This window comes from Oenanthe melanoleuca, chromosome 20 (assembly GCF_029582105.1).
Source record: "Oenanthe melanoleuca isolate GR-GAL-2019-014 chromosome 20, OMel1.0, whole genome shotgun sequence".
NCBI classification, from domain to species: Eukaryota; Metazoa; Chordata; class Aves; order Passeriformes; family Muscicapidae; genus Oenanthe; species Oenanthe melanoleuca.
This window is the reverse complement of record NC_079353.1, coordinates 8,716,327-8,735,794: the sequence shown is the minus strand read 5'-3', so window position 1 is coordinate 8,735,794 and position 19,468 is coordinate 8,716,327. Positions and strand designations below refer to the sequence as shown.

The 19,468-nt window shown below is 44.5% G+C and overlaps 1 pseudogene; it reads left to right on the top strand.

Moving 5' to 3' along the window:
* The window catches only part of LOC130261520 (mediator of RNA polymerase II transcription subunit 13-like), a 33,376-nt pseudogene extending 16,514 nt beyond the window's left edge, over positions 1–16,862 (top strand).
* The last annotated feature ends 2,606 nt before the right edge of the window (positions 16,863–19,468 follow it).

Below are 19,468 nucleotides of genomic sequence, written 5' to 3'. Positions count from 1 at the left end.
ACAAAGCGGGGAAACAGGCGGGGCAGATAATCAATATGTATAGGCGATTTAGAATATGCATGTACTTCCTGGATAAATAGAAGGTTAGAAACATGTAAGGTACGCAGGATTTGGGAGGATGCTCTCCCCCTGCGTCCAGCGCTGAATAAAATACGTACCTACTCCACAACTTTACGGGTTGTGAAGTCTATTTTCCGCGCTTCACTCTGAGCACAAAAGCATCACATGCAGTGTTGGAGGGTGAGTGTTTTTCTATTACTGTGTCAATTAAAAGAATTTTTCCCATTGTCATGCCAATGGAGCTGGCCGGGTTACACCCAGGACCCTTGACGACTCTAGATAAAAGGGGTAGGTGAGAGCTGAGCTTCAGGAGGGACTCTCGTGCTTCCGGAGGGACTCGTGTTTCCGGGAGCTCGGAGGAGGATAACGCCCGTCTGGAGCCACGCGGCCGAACGCAGGAGAGCCAGACCCTCTGCGATCACCTGCCCTGCATCTGCCCTGCTACAGCCTCCAGTCTCTGCGGACACAGCTGAGCACCAGAACCCAAACGGTGAGCGAGGAGCTGCCTGCTCCAGCCCGTTCCCCTCCGAGACCGGCGCGGCCGCGGCCGCCCCTTCCCGCCTCCGCTCCCGCCGAGAGAGAGCGTGCCCACAGCTAAAGAAAGGAACCGAGTTATCTGTTCTGTTTTGTTGGTAATTTTAACAACTGCTGTTGTTTCTGCTTGTGCGGTTAGATATATAAGTAAAAGAGCTGTTGTTCCTACCCCCTTATGTCTGCCTCAGAGTCTCTGATTCAAACATTTATAATACTTGGGGGTGTGGAATTAAGGTCTCTACTTCAAGGGAAAACTTCTGTCTTTATTGGCAGACACCTGTCCTTCAAACCAGGACATGCAGGGTTGGCTCTGTTAAGGCAGTGGAGACACATCCTGAGGCTGCAGCATCCTACACAAATGTACTGTTAGTGCAGGTATTCATAGTCCATAGATAATTCTAATCCCATCACTTATTTCTGCTTTTTTCTGTTAGTTTTTGAGAAGACTACTTCTTCTTACCTGTTTGGATTTCCACAACAAAGTGTTTACCAGTCAGAAACTGTATTGATCTGTATTGATTTATGAATTTTCCATAATCTTTAGGCTGCAGATATTACTGATTGTAAGACTGTCCTTGTGTCCCATCAGCTTGGGTATGGAAATGGAATTGGGCATTAAATCTGTCCAAAAAAGTATCCAAGAGGAGACACTTGTGGGAATTCACCCTTCTCTAATTACAGTGGTCACCAATGATGGTTTTGTCCAGAGAGGATCTGTCCTAATTCAAATTGGAAAATAGAACATTTATGGAATGGAAAATAGAGCATTTATGCTGAATGTGACACAAAATAAATATGGAAGCTGTAGCTGGAAGGAAGCAGAATGGAGCTAGGGACAACATGCAAGACTTTGCTATGATTTGTGTTTGATTGCATTACACTGTACAGAGCATCTCTGTTTGGGGTGATTGTTCTGCTTAAAGAAGAAAAATAGACAATGCATGATTCCATTACATTAATTGGGGGTGATTGTTCTGCTTAAAGAAGAAAAATAGACAATGGATGATTCCATTACATTAATTTCCTGAGAGGTCATTTAGGGATCTTCCTGGCCTAATGTCTTGTGATGCAAAATGATAATTTTGTGGCTTGTCTGGGACTGGAACTTCGGGATGCCTAGCAGTGTGTTCTTGGGCAGAACTGCCCGTGTTTGTGGCAGGAGTTGTGTTGCTGTGGACTAGACAAGGCTACACTGATTGAGTGGAGAAATCTAGCTCAGGGCACACATTCCAAAGGCCTCCTGGTTTAGGGCTAGGTCTGGCAAAGGGGGAAACTCCTGTGTGACTCCTACGAAACAGTCACTGGGGTGAGCTTGGCATTAATTCAATTCACCTCTCCAGTTACAAAGGATTTATTAGTTGCTGGTAAACTGTACATCTGTTTGTCTACCAGGTTGTTGTTTCTGCTGAACAATAACCTTGCAGACTATCCCTAGGAATTTGGGGAATTTATCCCTAGGAGTTACTTTTGATCTAGACTTACACTGCTGTTAGAACCACGGTAACTCTGGAGAAGCTTTGCTAGCTTTAACTGATTAAATAAGAGCTAGCATTGAATTGGTCTCTTCTGTTTTATTTAATTTCCTTGAGAATTTGTATTTGAATGATTAACTGTGTTATTTCATCCTCTTCAGCTGTGGCAGATCTCCAAAGGATGTACTCAACACCACCCTCCTTAGAACAGCACTCTGCCTTCTCCCCAGTGATGAGTTACAAAGACAGAATAAGTTCAGACTGTGACTGCCTTGGGAATTATGGAGAGTCCTATGGTCAACATGGTTCCAACACAGCTGGCTGAGTTTAAAATGGAGGTGGAAGATGGATTAGGTAGCCCTAAAGCTGAAGAAATTAAGGTAACATGACAGAAATACGGGATTTTTACAAACTCATTTATGCACACTTTGATTTTTATAAACAAGTCCCATGTAGTGTGTGTAGTAGCTAACAAATATGAGCTGGACCCATCTAGAGAACCTGTCAGTCTGGAGCTGGAAAAATATTCGCTAGTAGAAGAGCTTTTTAATTGTTTTCCTGATTTTAACTGTAGGCATATTGTAATTTTATGTTTGTAATGGTTCTGGGTGTTCTCAGGAAACAAACAGTATTGTCTGTGAAATGTGCCCTGTGCCTAACAGAAAGAATGTACATGTATGGAAGAATACCACACTTGTGGCTAAGTAGCTGTTAAATGATGTATTTCTTTAGATAATTTCTCTATGGCACCTTTGCTGTGCCCCCTCCCTGCTGCCACACTGGCACACAGTGGGATAAAGTGGTGCATGTAGAAAAGCTGCCTTTATCTCTCTGAAATGTTCCTTTTTTGGTTAGGGTTAAAATTCTCTGAGAAAGCCCAGGGGTTGAACTTGCTCTGTTTCTTCTTCAGCTGATGTTATTTCACATGTTTTAAGGCCAGATGTGACCATTCTTATCTGACTTTCTGTATAACACAAGTCAGGTAATGTCACCTAGTTCCTCCTCTCTCAAGTCCTGTAGTGTCTCAGTTAAGAGCTGTTTGTAGCTGGGGACTCTGGGTTCTTGTGACATCCCAATGTGGCCATTTGTCCATAGCATCCCATGGAGGGTAAGAGCAGAGCACTGCCTTTGTCCTGCATTACTGAACTTCTTGGGCTGCCTTTTGTCACTTTTGTCAGAAGGTATTGTTGCCATATTCTCATGCATACAGCCTGAGGGTTTGGGTTTTTTTAATAAAAAATGTTCTTTTTGTGTGGAAATGCACAGCATGCTGTTCTACAGCAAGCTGCTTTGTACACAGGGAATAAAAAGGGAGATGCCCACTCTAACTTTAGCTTGCTGGTAGTCCCCAACCTTTGATTGTGTAGCCTAATTCTAGTCCTTCAGACCCACCCTGTCCCTCATGTACCACAGCCTTGTTCCTTCTATTTTAGCAGCCATCTCTCTCCCCAGCACCACCTCCTTCCCTCTCCTTTGTGCCCATTCAAATTAACTGAGGGCTGATTCTTAGGGATCTTGCATTACTGAGCCAGGGACACACTTGCAGCTGCATGGAGAAGAAGTGGCTGTGTGTTGGTGTGAGGATACTGATGGATGCCTTTGTTCAGTGTAAATGATGTGCTCAGCTGTGAACCAGGACATTTTCCTGCCAGCAGGAATAGCATCCCTCAGGCAGACTGCAAGGGAGGCCATGGCAAAGGGAGGGTGACTCTTTCCACAGGAACTTTCAGTTTTGTCCTTGGGAGAGAAGGGAGTCCCTGTCCCTGGCTGGTGTGGGACAGCATGTGGGACAGCATTCCAGGGTTGTGCTCCCATGATTTGGTGCCAGTCCAGTGCATCCAGTCAGATCCCAGAATTCCCAGCTCATTCCCCTGCCAAGGGCTGCAGGGAGCTTGTCTCAGCAGTTCTGTGGCTTTGCAGATGTGGGAGGGAATTTCCAGTGTCCCTCCTGATGGCAGAGCCCAGCTGGACATCAGGACATGGGGCAGGTCTGCTTTGTACTGCCAGATCATCCCTTCCTTCCTCCCTGAGCTCTCACTTGGAGGGAGGCACATAGGTAAGGGCACCTTCTCAGTGTGTGCTCCAGGGCAGCCTCCATTGCCCATTTTGAGCTGGCGCTTCCACAAGTTTTTATGCTACTACAGGAGTTTGAAGTAAGTTTTTTATAAGGTTTGTATGACTTTGCCTTGCCACAGACCTTGCTGGTTTTTCTCTTCTGCTTGTGCAGTAAATTGTTTGTTTAAGAATAGGATAACTTGAGCTTGGGGAAAAAAAAAAGTCTCTCTTGGAATTTTTTGAGCTGAAGGTTTTGGAGTGGGAGCAGATTTCAGGGTATCATTGATACCAAAGATATTTTAATATCCCTCACAGCCATTACAGGAGTATTAAAATACTTCAGTTCTGCCTGAGAACATTTCCAACAGCACAATTGACTTGCTTCTGTGTGTCACACCTGCTCATACACTCCAGTGGGGGAAACAAGCACTAAACCCATTGCTGATCATTCTGAGGACATGCAGGTAGATTCCTTGTGCTGAGCATTCCTCAGCGGGAGATAGAAATCCACACATTCTTCATCCCTCAATGCTTTACAAGGTGCAAGGGAAAAAATGCAAAGCTCTAACGTGATGTTAAATACTGAGACTGCTCTTACTGTTTTCACACTGATCTTTTCTTTGCAGTAGTGCCTCAAGAGGACTAGTTCTGTTCTCCTGAAGGAGCTGGAATAGCTCTAGAAACTCTGGCTGAAGTTCTTGTCATCCCTCTCTGCGAGCAAACGTGACAGTCACTGCAAGCCCAGCTGGGCTGAACTTCACTGATAGTCAATACTGTGTTTGCTGGATTGTTTAGATATTTGTATTTAATACTCTGCAATGATTGGCATATGCAAAGTGTGCATTGTTATTGCTAAAGAGATGTGAACCCCCATGGTGGGGGTTATTTAGAGGGGCTGCCTCAAGGCACCTCAGGGCTCCTCACATTGTGACAGCCTCTCCCCACTATCAGTACAGAAGTCTTGCAAAGGTCAATCTTTTAAGTGCCTAAATAAGGTGCTAAAAGTTAGGTAGTGTGAAAATTTCATAGTGCACTACTCATGTTTCAGGCACAGCCTGTCTGAAATGAGCCTGATCCAATTGTGAAACCTCCTGCCATAAAGCTGTGCAACATCTCTGAATAACAGGGAGCCTCAGCTGAGTTTTCTTGAAGGAACTACTCTTGGATGCCTTGTAGAAGGAATATAGTTAATTTGGGGTGGGGGGGAAGTAATTGTAGAGGGTTTGAGCAGTACAGTAGATTTTAATTAAAAATAAATATCCAAAGAGCAGCCTGACCACATTGTTATAACCAAGGTCACTTGGATGTTGCAGGATTTTTTGTATGTGCACAAAGTTCCATAATTTCAACCTTTCGTGGGGTCCTCCCTGTTTGCACCACTGAAGATCCTGCCCAGCCAGTGCCTCCTACCTCTGAAGATTCCAGATGCCTGTATCTTCAGGCCTTCTTGGGCTGTTCCTCCAAAAGTTGAACAACTTCCATTGCCACCTGCAGCTACCTGCAACTTTCATCAGAGATGGCTACAAGTAAGTACAGCCTTGGAGGGAATGGATCTGTCAAGCCTGTGCCTAAAGCTGGGTAACTAAAATGGTTGTTTGTATTGACAATGCTTTAACCTGCAAATGTATTTTAAGCCTTTTAGGTTTGTCATTGACTGAGCTCAAACCAGTTCTGATAGCAAGAACATTTAACCCTGGCTTTGGCAGTCGGGTGTTACAGTGTGTGTCCAGTCTTGGTGCTCTTGAAAGAACAGGAACATTCAGTGCCTGAATTAATGGTAATTTCTGATACAGGCAATACTGTAATTCAATAGAAACCACAGGTGTTGGGGAACAAAATGAATACACTGAACATCTCTGCCCTCACATTTCCATGTCCAGCCTCTAGCCAGGCTTCCTTGTGTCACTTTGAGCTCCAACCTGGTGACCTCTGGTCCTGGTGATTCCATTTGCCATTCTGAGGGCTCTGGAAATGTTGAGGGGGCCTGCGAGAGCTCTCCAGTCTGTGTTCCCATGGGAGCCCCTCTGAGCTCCTGTGGTGTCCCTGAGTGGGGCTGTGGGGAGCTGCTGACATTGGTGCCTGTGCTGTCCTGTCTTGTCCTGTCTTGTCCTGTCCTGTCCTGTCCTGTCCTGCCCCACCCTTCCTTAGAGTGCCATGACCTACAGGGAACCACTGACATTCATTTTCAAAGCTTGGATTCCTCACTCAGTTCTCAGAAATTAGCAATGTTTATGGAGGAAATTAATTGCTGGAGGTTTTGAAAGCTAGCAAGAATTTGCACCATTAAATTAATAAAACCTCTTAAAAAGCATAGTAATTGTACAGAGGTCTCCTGCTGCACTGCTTCATTTCTAGAGGAAGCAGTTTGTATCTTTAAATCAGTCTGTAAATCCTTTAAATCAGTCCTTTTGCAGCCCCAAAGGGTCCTTCAGTGTTCTCAAAAGAATTGCAAAGAAGAAATTGTAAACCCTTGATATAGTGCCTAGGGAGCAATTTAATTCTCAGGTTTTTTCATAATAGTAACTGATGCACCGGGCCTGAGCTGGTTATTAATTTCAGGTATTTGTTGGGGGAAAAAACCCTTTCATTTTTAATCTAATCCAATTAGAGTGAGGATTATTACTGCAGGCTTCCGACAGAGTGGTGATTGCCAATCAGGGTTTCTAGATCACCTTTTCTTATTAGTCTGAGGCACTCACTCTGCAGCAGCTCCACAACTCCTTCCTTCCCCTCTCCTGCTTTGAGTTGGACACACATCAGTTCAAGGTAATAAAGTAACTGTAAGGAAAGAGGTCTTCAGTGTTTTCATTTTCAAGTCACTAATGATAGGTGGGCATTCAAATGATAGTCCTTCCAATAACATACAAAATGCACTGTGAGGACAGACAGACAGACAGGGAAAAATCCTGTTTCCCCTTCCTTATCCAGAGACTCGTTCTTACACTCTTTCCTCATTCTACTATGTAATAAACACATTACAAGAAAAGTAAGCAGGTTAGAAGTGATGTGGAAAGAGAAAAGTAAGATCTTTTTCTTTGATTGGCCCCTTATTACCTGTTTCTTGAAATGAGTCTTTGCAGATGAAAGACATCTCATGTTAATGGACAAGCTGTTCTGTGGTCACTTGAATTTGGCAGGAAATGACAAAAACAGAGTAGTAAAACCCAGTCATGAATGGAGATGACCCAAAAATATGATTCTTAGTTTTAACGGACTAGGAGTTTGTAATGGAACGTATCCCATTGTGCCACAGATTGTGTAATCTGAAATGAGGTTTTGAAATTATAGAATCAGACATACAGAGTGTGTCCATGAGGTGATACTGTGTTTCAGAGCCACATATGACTTGTGATAGCTATTTCCAGTGATCATTTCTAAAAGAAAGATTTCTGTATCTCTGAAATACTTTCATTTTTACTAATCTGTCTATTTCAGATAGTGGTGTTTAAAATAAAAGCTACTATTCTTTCTTTTTTCACTAAAAAAATTACAAACTTTCTAAATCTTAACTTGATGATTTACCGAGAGATTGTTCTCAAGAGCATTCAAGTTTTAGGCCATGAGAATAATCTTTAAGAGGATGAAGTGATACTTTTTATCATAATGATAAGAAACAGTCGTGAGATGATAAGAATATTGACATGGTGAGAATTCCGAGTTCTGTTGAGAGCTATGAGTCAAAGTTAAGATTAGAGTGTTCTTTGGTGCAGTTTCAGTGAGTCCTGTAAGGAAAATTAATCCACAAACACCAGAGGTTTATGTCCAAAAAGGAGACAGGGGAGTCCTTTTTGCTTTATTCGAATAAAGGGAGAGGCCATGGGGCATTCCCCTGGGATCTCTCAAATTTTTGGAGGACACAGCTTCCCTTTTTATCCTATTTTCCCGGCCGCTTTTCCCTCTCTCTTTCCCCATTGGCTGAGGTACTTGAGAGGCACAGACTTCCCGGAACGCCTGACACCTGACATTCCCCTCTAATGTATAACCCTCCCTTTTAATTTTTAATTCTTGTAGAATTCATAGTTTCCCCCCCTGTTTCTTCTTTCATCTCCTGTTACCCAATTTCATTTACCAGCAACCTACAGTTTGTTTGTAAATGCAAATCTCTTTTTCCATTCATCAATCAGTGTAATCCCTGCCATTGTTTTGTTTATCTCTAGGTGCTAACTTTATCTACCAACAGATCTACAACTTATTTGTAAAGACAAATGTAACATTCTTCTCAATCCCTCCTTTTTTTTTATTTTTAGTAATTGTTTTTACAAACTTTAGCTATCATTGTCTTAATTTCTTGTTCTTGTGTCTTTTTTGGTTTTGCAATTATTTGCAATGACATCAATTTCTGTCCTTTTGTAGCCATCTCTGGGCTATAGGTTATAGCCATCTATAGGCATGGCTATAACCTGCATTCCCTTGATCACATGTTGAATAAGTTGTATTAAGCAAGGGATCATGCATGGTAAAAATATTAGAGTTGCTACAGCACATAAGAGAAAAAAGCAATTGTTTTAACCCACAGTTTACCAGGTACCCATGAAAACATGTCCCATTCCCATTCTTTCCATGTTTGGACCGGTACATGAGATAACTTTCTTACTCCTTTTGCTATTTGTTTCACTACTTTTCTATTGTCATTTATTTGCAAACAGCAGTTTGAGTAATTTAATTTGCCACACATGCCCCCTTCTTCTGCTAATAAATAGTCTAATACCATCCGGTGTTAAATAAAATACTGCATTTCTCATCTGAGTAGATTGGTCAGCAAGAAGGTCAAGAGTGGTAGCTGTCTGGTTACTTACTATTTTAAAGACAGCTTGTAACTTAACTATTTGATTTAAATTATAAATGGGTTCTCTGATATTAATTCATTAGGATTTTAAGTGGCTGGTCCATAGTGTTGTATGGTTTGTTCAGGTGGCCACTCATTATCACCCCACTTCTGGGTGCTACCCCCAGCCAGGGATACATCAATTGACCGCTTTTCCCTAATTAGATTATCATATACCTTGATTTCTAACTGGTTTCCCTGAACCTGTGGTAGCAGAAAGAACAGAGGTCTGATATACCCCACATAACATATCCCCAACCAATTTGGGGGTAACCTGCGATAGGCGTGTTGGCCACAAATCCAGTAATGCCCCTTTAAAGCCCAGGTCCCGTTGGCAAAGGGACCTTCCCAATTTTCATGATCCACTGAGGGGTCAAAATAGAGCTTGCTTCCTGGGCTTAGTGGTCCCCCAACAATAGTTGCCCCACCATAGGAATCACAGTATTTGCACTTCCATGCTCCCACATGAGGTTTCCAGCAGTTACATTCCAGATCTGTCTTATTAGATTTGGACCAGAACCTGCTAAAAAGAGTTCGAGTTCCATTCCGGTGTTGCCACTTCCACTGATAGTCACAAACGACATGTGTCCTACTTGTGGAATTATCTCGGGGGCAGCTTAAAAATAAGGAGTCAAAAAACTTATCCCTCCCCACTGCTTTACAGCCTTCCAAATTTTTCTGATAATTATGGTAGGAATACTTTACCCAGCTACCATTTGAGAGCTTAACATGAGTTTGATTCCATCTGCCCTGATATCTGGAACAATCATAAGGAAGGCAGTTGGGGGTCCAACAATCTAAACCCAAAGATAAAGTCCAGTCACAAACACTTTTTCCCACGTATTTGCTTCCTGTTCTATTTAGACAATAAGTGCCTCTTTCAGAAGAATGAAGCTGCCATGGTCTTCCTTCTTCATCCCAGAATCCTGTTCCATTATGGACCTCACTCAGGGTGCTAACCCACCATTTAGGTTCGACTGGGCTGGCCACCCAAGGCCAGTTTTCAGATCCTCCTGGCCCCCCACAGACCCAGCAATTGCTAAGGTTAAAGGTTTTTTGCTACTTCTTCTCTTAAAGTTAAAAACTTATTTTCCCATTCTTGACCCCACCCTAACTGACAGTATAAAGGTAAGATTATTAAGAGAAACATTCTAATGGTGTTATGTAATTCCCCAAACTAATTTTGACTTTCACGTTGTTTTCTGCACCTGTGGTGAGTGAAGGCACAGAAACAGCTTAACATAAAGAAAACAGTGACAGCAAAGGGCTGGCCCCCAGCCAGACTGGAGATCCGAGAGGAGGGATGCCCACACAAACTTTCAGCAGGCAGTCCGTGGGTGGGCATACGAGGCTTCCCTCGATGTCGATGCACTTGCTACTGCTCCGGTCCGCCCCTGCGAAGTGTCAGTCGTGGCTTCCCGTCCCTCTCCTCCAGCTGAGATGTCCAAATCTCTGGGGCCTCAGAGACCTTGACCCGAGTGTGATGGGTCCACCCGTGTTCAGCTGTCTTGACGGCTGTTTCTGTGGTCAGCAACACCTGGAATGGTCCACGCCACTTCACCACCAGAGGTGCTTCTTTATACTCTTTAACTAGAACCCAGTCTCCTGGCTGGATGTTGTGAACAGCAAAGTCCAAAGGCAGGGTCTGTGCTAGCTGAGCCTCCTGTCAAAGAGATTTCACAAGAGACAGTACCCGAGACACATAATGTTTCAAATACTCATTACTTATCTCTACCCCCCCACCTAGGCTGAGAATTACAAGGGTAAGGAATTCTAAACATTAATTCAAAGGGAGATAATTGAATATTTTTCCTGGGTCTGGCCCTTATTCTTGCCAAAGCCAGGGGCAGGAGCTGTACCCACGGCATCTTGTTTTCTATCACCAGCTTCAGAAGGTGTTTCTTTATTTCTCCATTCATTCTTTCAACCCGACCCGAACTCTGGGGGTGCCAGGGATATGCAGGTTCCATTGTATCCCTAAAGCAGCCATAACTCCTTGAAGAATTTTTCCTGTAAAATGAGTTCCCCTATCTGAGTCTATTGCTTCCACAATTCCATATCTTGGAATTATTTGTTCCAAAAATACTTTAACAACTGATCCTGTAGTTGCTGAAACAGTAGGGAATGCTTCTGGCCACCCTGTTAATTGACATACTATTACCAGAAGATATTTAAACCTTGCCACTCGGGGCATCTCAGTAAAATCTACTTGACATCTCTGGAAGGGACTTACAGCCCAAGGCCTCCCTCCCCGGGCAAGTTTCTTTGTAACTTTGTTATTGGTTCTAGCACAAGTCAAACAACCCTCAATAGCTCGTTTTGCCAAGCTAAAAAGACCCACAGCAGCATACATTTTTAGGAAGGCTTTTGCCAACCCTCGAGAGCCCCAATGACTCCCTTCATGAAGTTGTTTTAACAATTGCAAGGCCAGAGCTTTTGGGATCCACTGCCTCCCATCCCTTGTAAACCAATTATTTACTCTTTCTTCTGCCCCACTTTTTTTTAATTATCTCGAGTTCTTCTGGTGGGAAAGACAGTTTCTCTGGCAGCTGTGCAGTTACTGGGAGTAAGGGGAGGATCTTAGAGATTTCTGGCAACAATGCAGCTTTCCGGGCTTCTTCATCAGCCAGTCGATTTCCTATTGCCTCCTCTGAGTACCCTGCCTGATGCCCCTTAATGTGGATTATTGCCACCCTTTGTGGTAAATTCACTACCTCTAATAGGCGAGAGACTAAGTTTTCATGGGCTAACGTTTTTCCCCTACAATTTAATAAACCTCGTTCTTCCCACAGTTTCCCAAATGCATGTATTACCCCATATGCATATTTAGAATCAGTAAAAACATTCACTGTCTTATCCCGTATAACTCACAGGCTCTGATCAGCGCATACAGCTCAGCTGTCTGGGCTGACCAGGTGGGGGTAACCTACCCCCTTCCTTTAATTGTTTCCCATTCACGATAGAGTATCCTGTAAAACGCTTCCCATTTATCACTCTTGACAACCCATCAATGAACACATTCTCTCCCTCAGGCCAGGGAGTATCTCTCAAATCTTTCCTATCTCTAGTTTGAAGATCTATAACCTGGATACAATCATGGCTTTTCTCCTGTCTCCCCCTTTCTACGGGGCCATTTAAACAGGAGGCTGGATTAAAATTTTCCCCATTTTTAAATTCTGAATCTTCCTGTTCCATTAAACAAGATTTATACTGTAATAATCGAGCGCTCGTCATCCACTTAGAGGCTCTCTCAGTTAACAAAGCTTTAATCTGATGTGAAACCTTTATGATCAGATACCCTCCCCTTATCAGCTTTCTTGCCTCAGCCACCATCAGAGCTGTGGCTGCACAGTTCTGTAGACAATGGGACCAGCCTCTGGCCACTGGGTCTAACAATGTAGAAAAACAAGCGACAGGTCTTTGTGTCCCTCCATGTTCTTGTACCAAAATTCCTTTAGCATGTCCCAGTTTAACATCCACATGTAGTTGAAATTCTTTTTCTGCATCTGGAAGAGCTAAGACTGGGGCATTAACTAATTTGTCTTTTAATTTTCTGAAGCTTTGCTCTCCTTCCGGTGTCCATACCACGACATTAGGACTGTTTTGGGTTAAGAAGTTATATAAAGGTTTAGCTGCAACAGAAAAATCCTCGATCCAGGCTCTACAGTACCCAACCAACCCTAAAAATTGCCGTAGCTCCTTTTTAGTTTGGGGAAATGGTATTTGCAAAATCCCTTTTATTCTTTCTGGATCAATACACCGTAACCCCTCAGTCAGAATGTGTCCCAAATATTTGACCTTTTTTCTACTTTCTTTTTGGACACTCTAAGTCCTTTTTTTGCAAGGAAATTAAGCAGTTTTACAGTAGCCTCTTCGACCACCTTTTCCTGCTCCCCCGATAACAGCAAATCATCTACATATTGCAACAGCTTAACTCCTGAGGGTGGAGTAAACTCTCTTAATATTTTCTGCAAAGCTTGTCCAAACAAAACCGGTGACTCTGTATATCCCTGGGGAAGGACTGTCCACGTCAACTGTTGTTTTATCATCTTCCCTCCTTCCTCCTGTTCCTATTCAAAGGCAAAATACTGTTTACTATCTTCTGTAATCGGACATCCCCAGAAAGCATCCTTCAAATCCAGTACAGAATAATACCGATGTGAAGAAGGGATCTGATTAGGATTGTATATGGATCCGGAACTGTGGGATGCCTTGGTTTGACAATTTCATTTATTATTCTTAAATCCTGCACTATTATATATGTTCCATCTGGTTTCTTAACCGGCAGGATAGGGGTATTATAAGGAGACATACATGGCTCCAACCGACCTGCTTTTAGCAGGGACTCAATAACAGGCTGTAACCCCTTCTTTCCCTCCCTTGAAAGAGGATATTGCTTTTTAGATACCACTTGTCCCGGTTGTTTTAAAGTAATTTGGAGAGGTTCTATATCTAGTTTTCCATATTTCCCTGGGGCTGCCCACACTTCCGGATTTATTTCGGTATAAGCCTTCTCAGATATTTTACACAAAGATACTACAGTTTTGGACTCCGTGTCACTTCTTACAATACTAATTTGCATTCCCATTCTAGCCATCAGATCTCTTCCCAGTAAATTACAATCACAATTAGGAACAAACAGGAATTCATGCAGTTCAAACCTGTCCCCCACATCGATTAACAGTGGTTGAATAAAGTACACTCGCTCATCCTTTCCACTCACTCCTTGAATAACCACAGATCTTTTTGACAATTTTCCCCTCTAGGGTATAAAATTTAAGGTGGATCGAGAGGCCCCTGCGTCTACCAAAAAAAACACACCTCCTCTTTATTCGGACTCAATATAAAAGTTATCAAGGGCTCCTGAATGGTGGGTCCTTGATATAATAGGAGCCCCTGACACCCCTAACAATCCATTTCCATTATCCTCTGGACTTCGTCTTCCTGAGGGTCCAGCTGTTTCTGCGGACACTCATTTTTCCAATGCCCTTCTGCCCTGCAGATAGCACACTGGTTCCTCCCCAGCCACGGTTTGGGTTGGTTTTCCTCTGCCGAAGAGGGGATGCCTCTGCCACTTCCGTGTGGCCGACCCCGTCCCGTCTGTCCCGGGGGATCCCTTGGACCCTGCGGTTTATTCCTCCGGGGCTGCAAAAACTCTGCCATCATCTTTTCCTTAGCCTTTGCCTTTTCCTCATCCCTTCTCACATATATCTGCTGTGCTTTTCTAACCAATTCTTCCAGAGGCTTATTTTGCCACTTTTCATCTTTTTGTACTCCTTTTCTTATATTACACACCGTATACCAGAGCCTGTGCCTGTCCTGTCACAGTCCAAACACTTCTCCCCCACCGGTGCTCCCAGCGAGTACGGCCCGCAGCATCACAGGCGGCTGGGCGTCCCGCAACCTCACGGGCGGCTGGGCACTCCGAGCCTTACGAGGGCTAGCGGACACTGCCGGCCCTGCCCGGGGATGGCGGGGTCAGGCACAGCCAGGCACAGAGCACCGGCAAACCCACAGGCCCCAGCCCATGTTCCCGGTGCCACACATCCGTGCCCGGTCCTGCCACTCATTGCCTCACCCATATCTATCACACACTCCTCTTCAATTCTGTTCTAACGCACAAACACTCTCCATCCAGCCGCCGCTGTCGAGACCCTCTCTCGACTCCCGTTTTTGCCCCTCAGGCCATGGACTATCAAGACCCCTTCTCGATTTCCCTTATTGTCCCCCCAGGGCATCTATATAACATGGCCTTAATAAGCCCCTTTGACAACTTATACTCTGGCCACACAAAATAACAATATTTTACCATAATTTTCATAGTTACCTCTGAGTGAATATACAATCTGTCCCAAGACCCCAGCACTTTCCCCAAGGGACTCTCCGGGGACCCTTTCCCGCCTTCACCCTTCCAACCCTCCATGGGTGTCCTGTTTCACCTGTGCTGCCCTCCATGGCTGCCCTCCCAGGTGTACCTGTGCTGCCCTCCGTGGGTTCCCCGTTTCACCTGTGCTGCCCTCCATGGGCGCCCTCCCAGGTTTGCTCCCCAAGGATCCCATTTTACTCACTGGTGAGATTTTCACTGGTCCTTCCCTGCGGACTCTTCACGGACCCCTGGTCTGCCACTCGTCTGTCTTCTGGACCCAATCGATCGCCCGGTGCCAGCCGACATCCAGGGGAGCTGATCACCAAAACTGGGTGAGGTGCGCCTTCAGCTCCACCCGCTGCTTGCTGCCCTGGACGGTGGAAATATCCCAGACACAAGCCCCCAAATTGTAAGGAAAATTAATCCACAAACACCAGAGGTTTATGTCCAAAAAGGAGACAGAGGAGTCCTTTTTGCTTTATTCGAATAAAGCAAAGAGGAGCAAAGGGAGAGGCCATGGGGCATTCCCCTGGGATCTCTCAAATTTTTGGAGGACGCAGCCTCCCTTTTTATCCTAATTTCCCGGCCGCTTTTCCCTCTCTCTTTCCCCATTGGCTGAGGTACTTGAGAGGCACAGACTTCCCGGAACGCCTGACACCTGACATTCCCCTCTAATGTATAACCCTCCCTTTTAATTTTTAATTCTTGTAGAATTCATAGTTTCCCCCCCTGTTTCTTCTTTCATCTCCTGTTACCCAATTTCATTTACCAGCAAACCTACAGTTTGTTTGTAAATGCAAATCTCTTTTTCCATTCATCAATCAGTGTAATCCCTGCCATTGTTTTGTTTATCTCTAGGTGCTAACTTTATCTACCAACAGATCTACAACTTATTTGTAAAGACAAATGTAACATTCCTCTCAGTCCCTTCAGGTTGCTCTATCTCCTTGTATTTAAAAACGAGCTTTGACAGCACGGGTCTCTGTTCCACCCTTCCCTGCAGCAATGTGCCCAGCGTGGGCAGCCTGGCGGAGCAGGACTACCTGCAGATGAGCACACCGCAGATGAGCACGCCCATGACGCTCAACAGTGCGGCCCCTGCCAGCAACAGCACGGGGGTACTGCCATCGCCGGCCACTCCGCGCTTCTCGCCGTGCACCCTGCGTACACTCCACACCCCCCGCGGCGGCGGCACAGCCAGCGCCCAGGGCTCCATCAAGTACAACAGCACAGACCAGGGCTCCCCTGCCTCCACGCTTTCCACCACACGGCCGCTCAACTTGGTGGAGCCGGGCATGGTGCAGCCCATCCTGGAGGCACACAGCCTGTACTTGACCCTCATCCTCTCCGACTCCGTGCTCAACATCTTCAAGGACAGGAACTTCGACAGCTGCTGCATCTGCGCCTGCAACATGAACATCAAGGGCGCTGACGTGGGGCTGTACATCCCCGACTCCTCCAACAAGGATCAGTACCACTGCACCTGCGGCTTCAGCACCATCATGAACTGCAAGCTTGGCTACAGCTGCGGGCTCTTCATTGAGGACCAGCTGGATATTTTCGGCAAGACTTCGGACATCGGCCAGGCTGCGGAAAGGCGACTGACGATCTGCCAGAGCAACTTGATCTGGCAGATGGGAGAGGGAGCCAGGAGGAGCCAGGAGCCTCCCATGAGCCTGCTGCTGCTGCTGCAGAACCAGCTCATGCAGCCCTTCACCTCGCTGAGCTGCTTGGATTACATGGCCTCCAACAACCGCCAGACACTGCCCTGCGTCAACCTGAGCTACGACCGGCTGCAGGCTGACAGCAGCAACTCCTGGGTGGAATGTTTCAATGTGCTGGAGCAGGGCAGGCAGTATGTGGACAACCCCACAGGGGGCAAGGTGGATGAAGCCCTTGTCCGAAGTGCCACTGTCCATTCCTGGCCTCACAGCAATGGTACGGGCACATCTGAGCCTTTTGTCTCTGTTTTGTGACCTCTGTAAGTTTGTTTACTTGTGGCCCACATAATCTTTATGTGGGAAATGACAGGACTAAAAAATTGCTAAAGATAAAGTAGATTTTTGAAAGCTTGTGAATTACATCCAAAGTACCAATAATCTAGTTGTCCTCAGACTTTGTGCCTTAAATTGGGAACGAGTCTGTGGGAGTTCACAAATCTGAAGCAAATGCATGTATTTGGGGGAAGGCAAAATTAGGGAGCCCTTTTTTATTTTGGAGAAAGGTATAAGCAGAAAAAGAATTGTTCTGTTTGAGTTAGGTGGGGAAAGGGGTAAAAGTACCAAAGGGGGAAAATAATTGTTAATTAAATATTACTTGTTTTTATACTGAAGATGATCTGACATCTTGGGATCTGAGCTGGACACCAGTGATACTGCAATGTGTGTGTAAAGGCTTGTGGTGACCAATTTTTGAAAATGCCACATTGAGTGCCATCCAGCTAATTAGAGTTGTCCAAACCCCATGGGCAATGTGCAGAGCAATTCAAGGAACAATGCACAAAAGCTGTTGCCTTGTCTGAGGGATTGCTGTCCCTCCCTGAAGTGATTGCTGCTCCGTCCCTTGCAGTGCTGGAACATCATCGTGCTCTCCTCCCAGTGTTGCCCGATGCCCCAAACAGAACACAAACTAACAGAGTTAGTTTATGCAGTGCTTTATTCAGGGCCCGGGGAAACCTGCAGACTAGCGTCCAAAATCAGGATCCCGCAGTTCCCTTTTTTGTCAGGTTTTTATACCTTTTTACAAAGTGGTCTACGTGCAGAAGTACACATTCTTCAAGACAATACAGATACATAAATCTTGTAGATATCATTCCTAAAAGTTATAAATTCTGCATGCTTGTCTACTCAAAACTATAAGCTACCCCCCTTTAATCCCCCTTGCGTATCTTCCGCACCACCAGAACCCTTTATTTATTATTATACTTTAGCCTTATCTTGAAAGTTTCTAAATGTTCTATATGCTCTACTAAATCCTTTGATTATTGTTTCACAGTCTCCAGCTCATTCCCAGGGCTGGTTCCCAGGGCCTGTCCGAGAACTGCAGTTTTCTAAGCCTTAGCATGACTACTACTACTACTACTATATCTACATTAGTCCTTTTTCTCATTATTTTGGTATCAACTCCCCCCTTTTGAGCATTCTTCAGATTTCTGCAAGGATACTCAATTCTTCAAGTTATGGTTTCTAAGTAGGATGGTGGGTCTTCTTTTCGAGTTGGCAGGATTACTTCTTTCCGGGTCAGTGCTCTCATAACACGTCGAGTATGAGTTCCTTCTCTGGCAATCATTCCTAAAAGACATCTATACATAATCATGCATACTACAATAATCAATACAATCATTATTACATATTGTACAATTGATGATATCCAACCAGAGACTTGGATTCCTAGGGAGCTAAACAGTGCTCCTACCCAGTTATGTTCAGCTTCCTCCTGGACTTCATGCACATTTGTTTCAATTTGTTCTAATTGACTTATGTCCTTTTCTACTTCTTCTGTGACATTTGGGATATGTACGCAGCAATGATCAACCTTTCCTTGGAGGTATCCACAGACTCCCTGTTCTTTTAATAAAAGCAAATCTAATGCCATTCTATTTTGGATTGTCATTCTTGTTGTTGCCTGCAATTGTAAGTTTAGATCCCTAAATCCTTTCTTTGTAACTGCGGCTAGCCTCTCAGTTTGTCCTAATTTGTACAGCATCTCCCAGTTTCTATATGTAGAAATTGGTGCAAACAAGGATTCCAGTACCCATCCAAATTTAACTCCTGATGAGGGTTCATGCCATTCATCTTCATCTCCCAGTCCTAGTTCTTCTGCTACTTCATTTGTTTCTCTCTTTGTTCGTGACTGCATCTCTTTCTGCGTTAATTTAGACTGTTTCCAAAAAGGGCAAAGTGTAGGGACTCCTAAAGTAATCTACATGACCGGGCCGTTAATGGGCATATGAGTAGTCCATTGTCCGTGCCCCATTACCCACACTGAATGCCCTGGACTCCTGACGGTAGTCGCCTGACAATCTTTCCACGCCCCTTTTATTTCACCTGTTTTTGTATGATTATATTTTTGACATTCACAGCCCCATTTTAATAGTATCTGTACTGGCACTAAACCAATTTGGGATTCAGGGGTATCACATGTGATGATTTTGCTACAATTCCAGCTAGGTGTGAGGGTCACTCGATCCCGTCTTACTGTTTCAGTTCCTAACACTTCTAGATGTTCTTGCTCTCTCTGGCCTGACCATTTGACACACCAATGTACTGGTCCTATGTAACTGTAAGGTTCTAACAAACTAGTACCCCAAATCGTTTTCCAGCATTCCCATTCTTCCTTCCCTTCTTGACATACTATCTCATAAGAATATTCTGTGACTAGTTTTTGTCTTTTTTGTCTTATGTCATAAGTACACCATCCTACATCCTTGAACCGTCCAATTTTTGTAAAAACTGGATTTAGTAATTTTAGGCACTCACTCTTTTGTCCCGGCGTTGACCATTACCCTGAACTGTATAGGTTTCCTCTATCATCTTAGTATGATTCCGTATTTCTTTATTACATCTTTTTGTCCCATTTATAGTTACTGGAGGCATTTCCCCAACGGGAATGATGCCCCATGGTATTGGATCTCCCGCTGCTTTAGGTAAAGGTAAA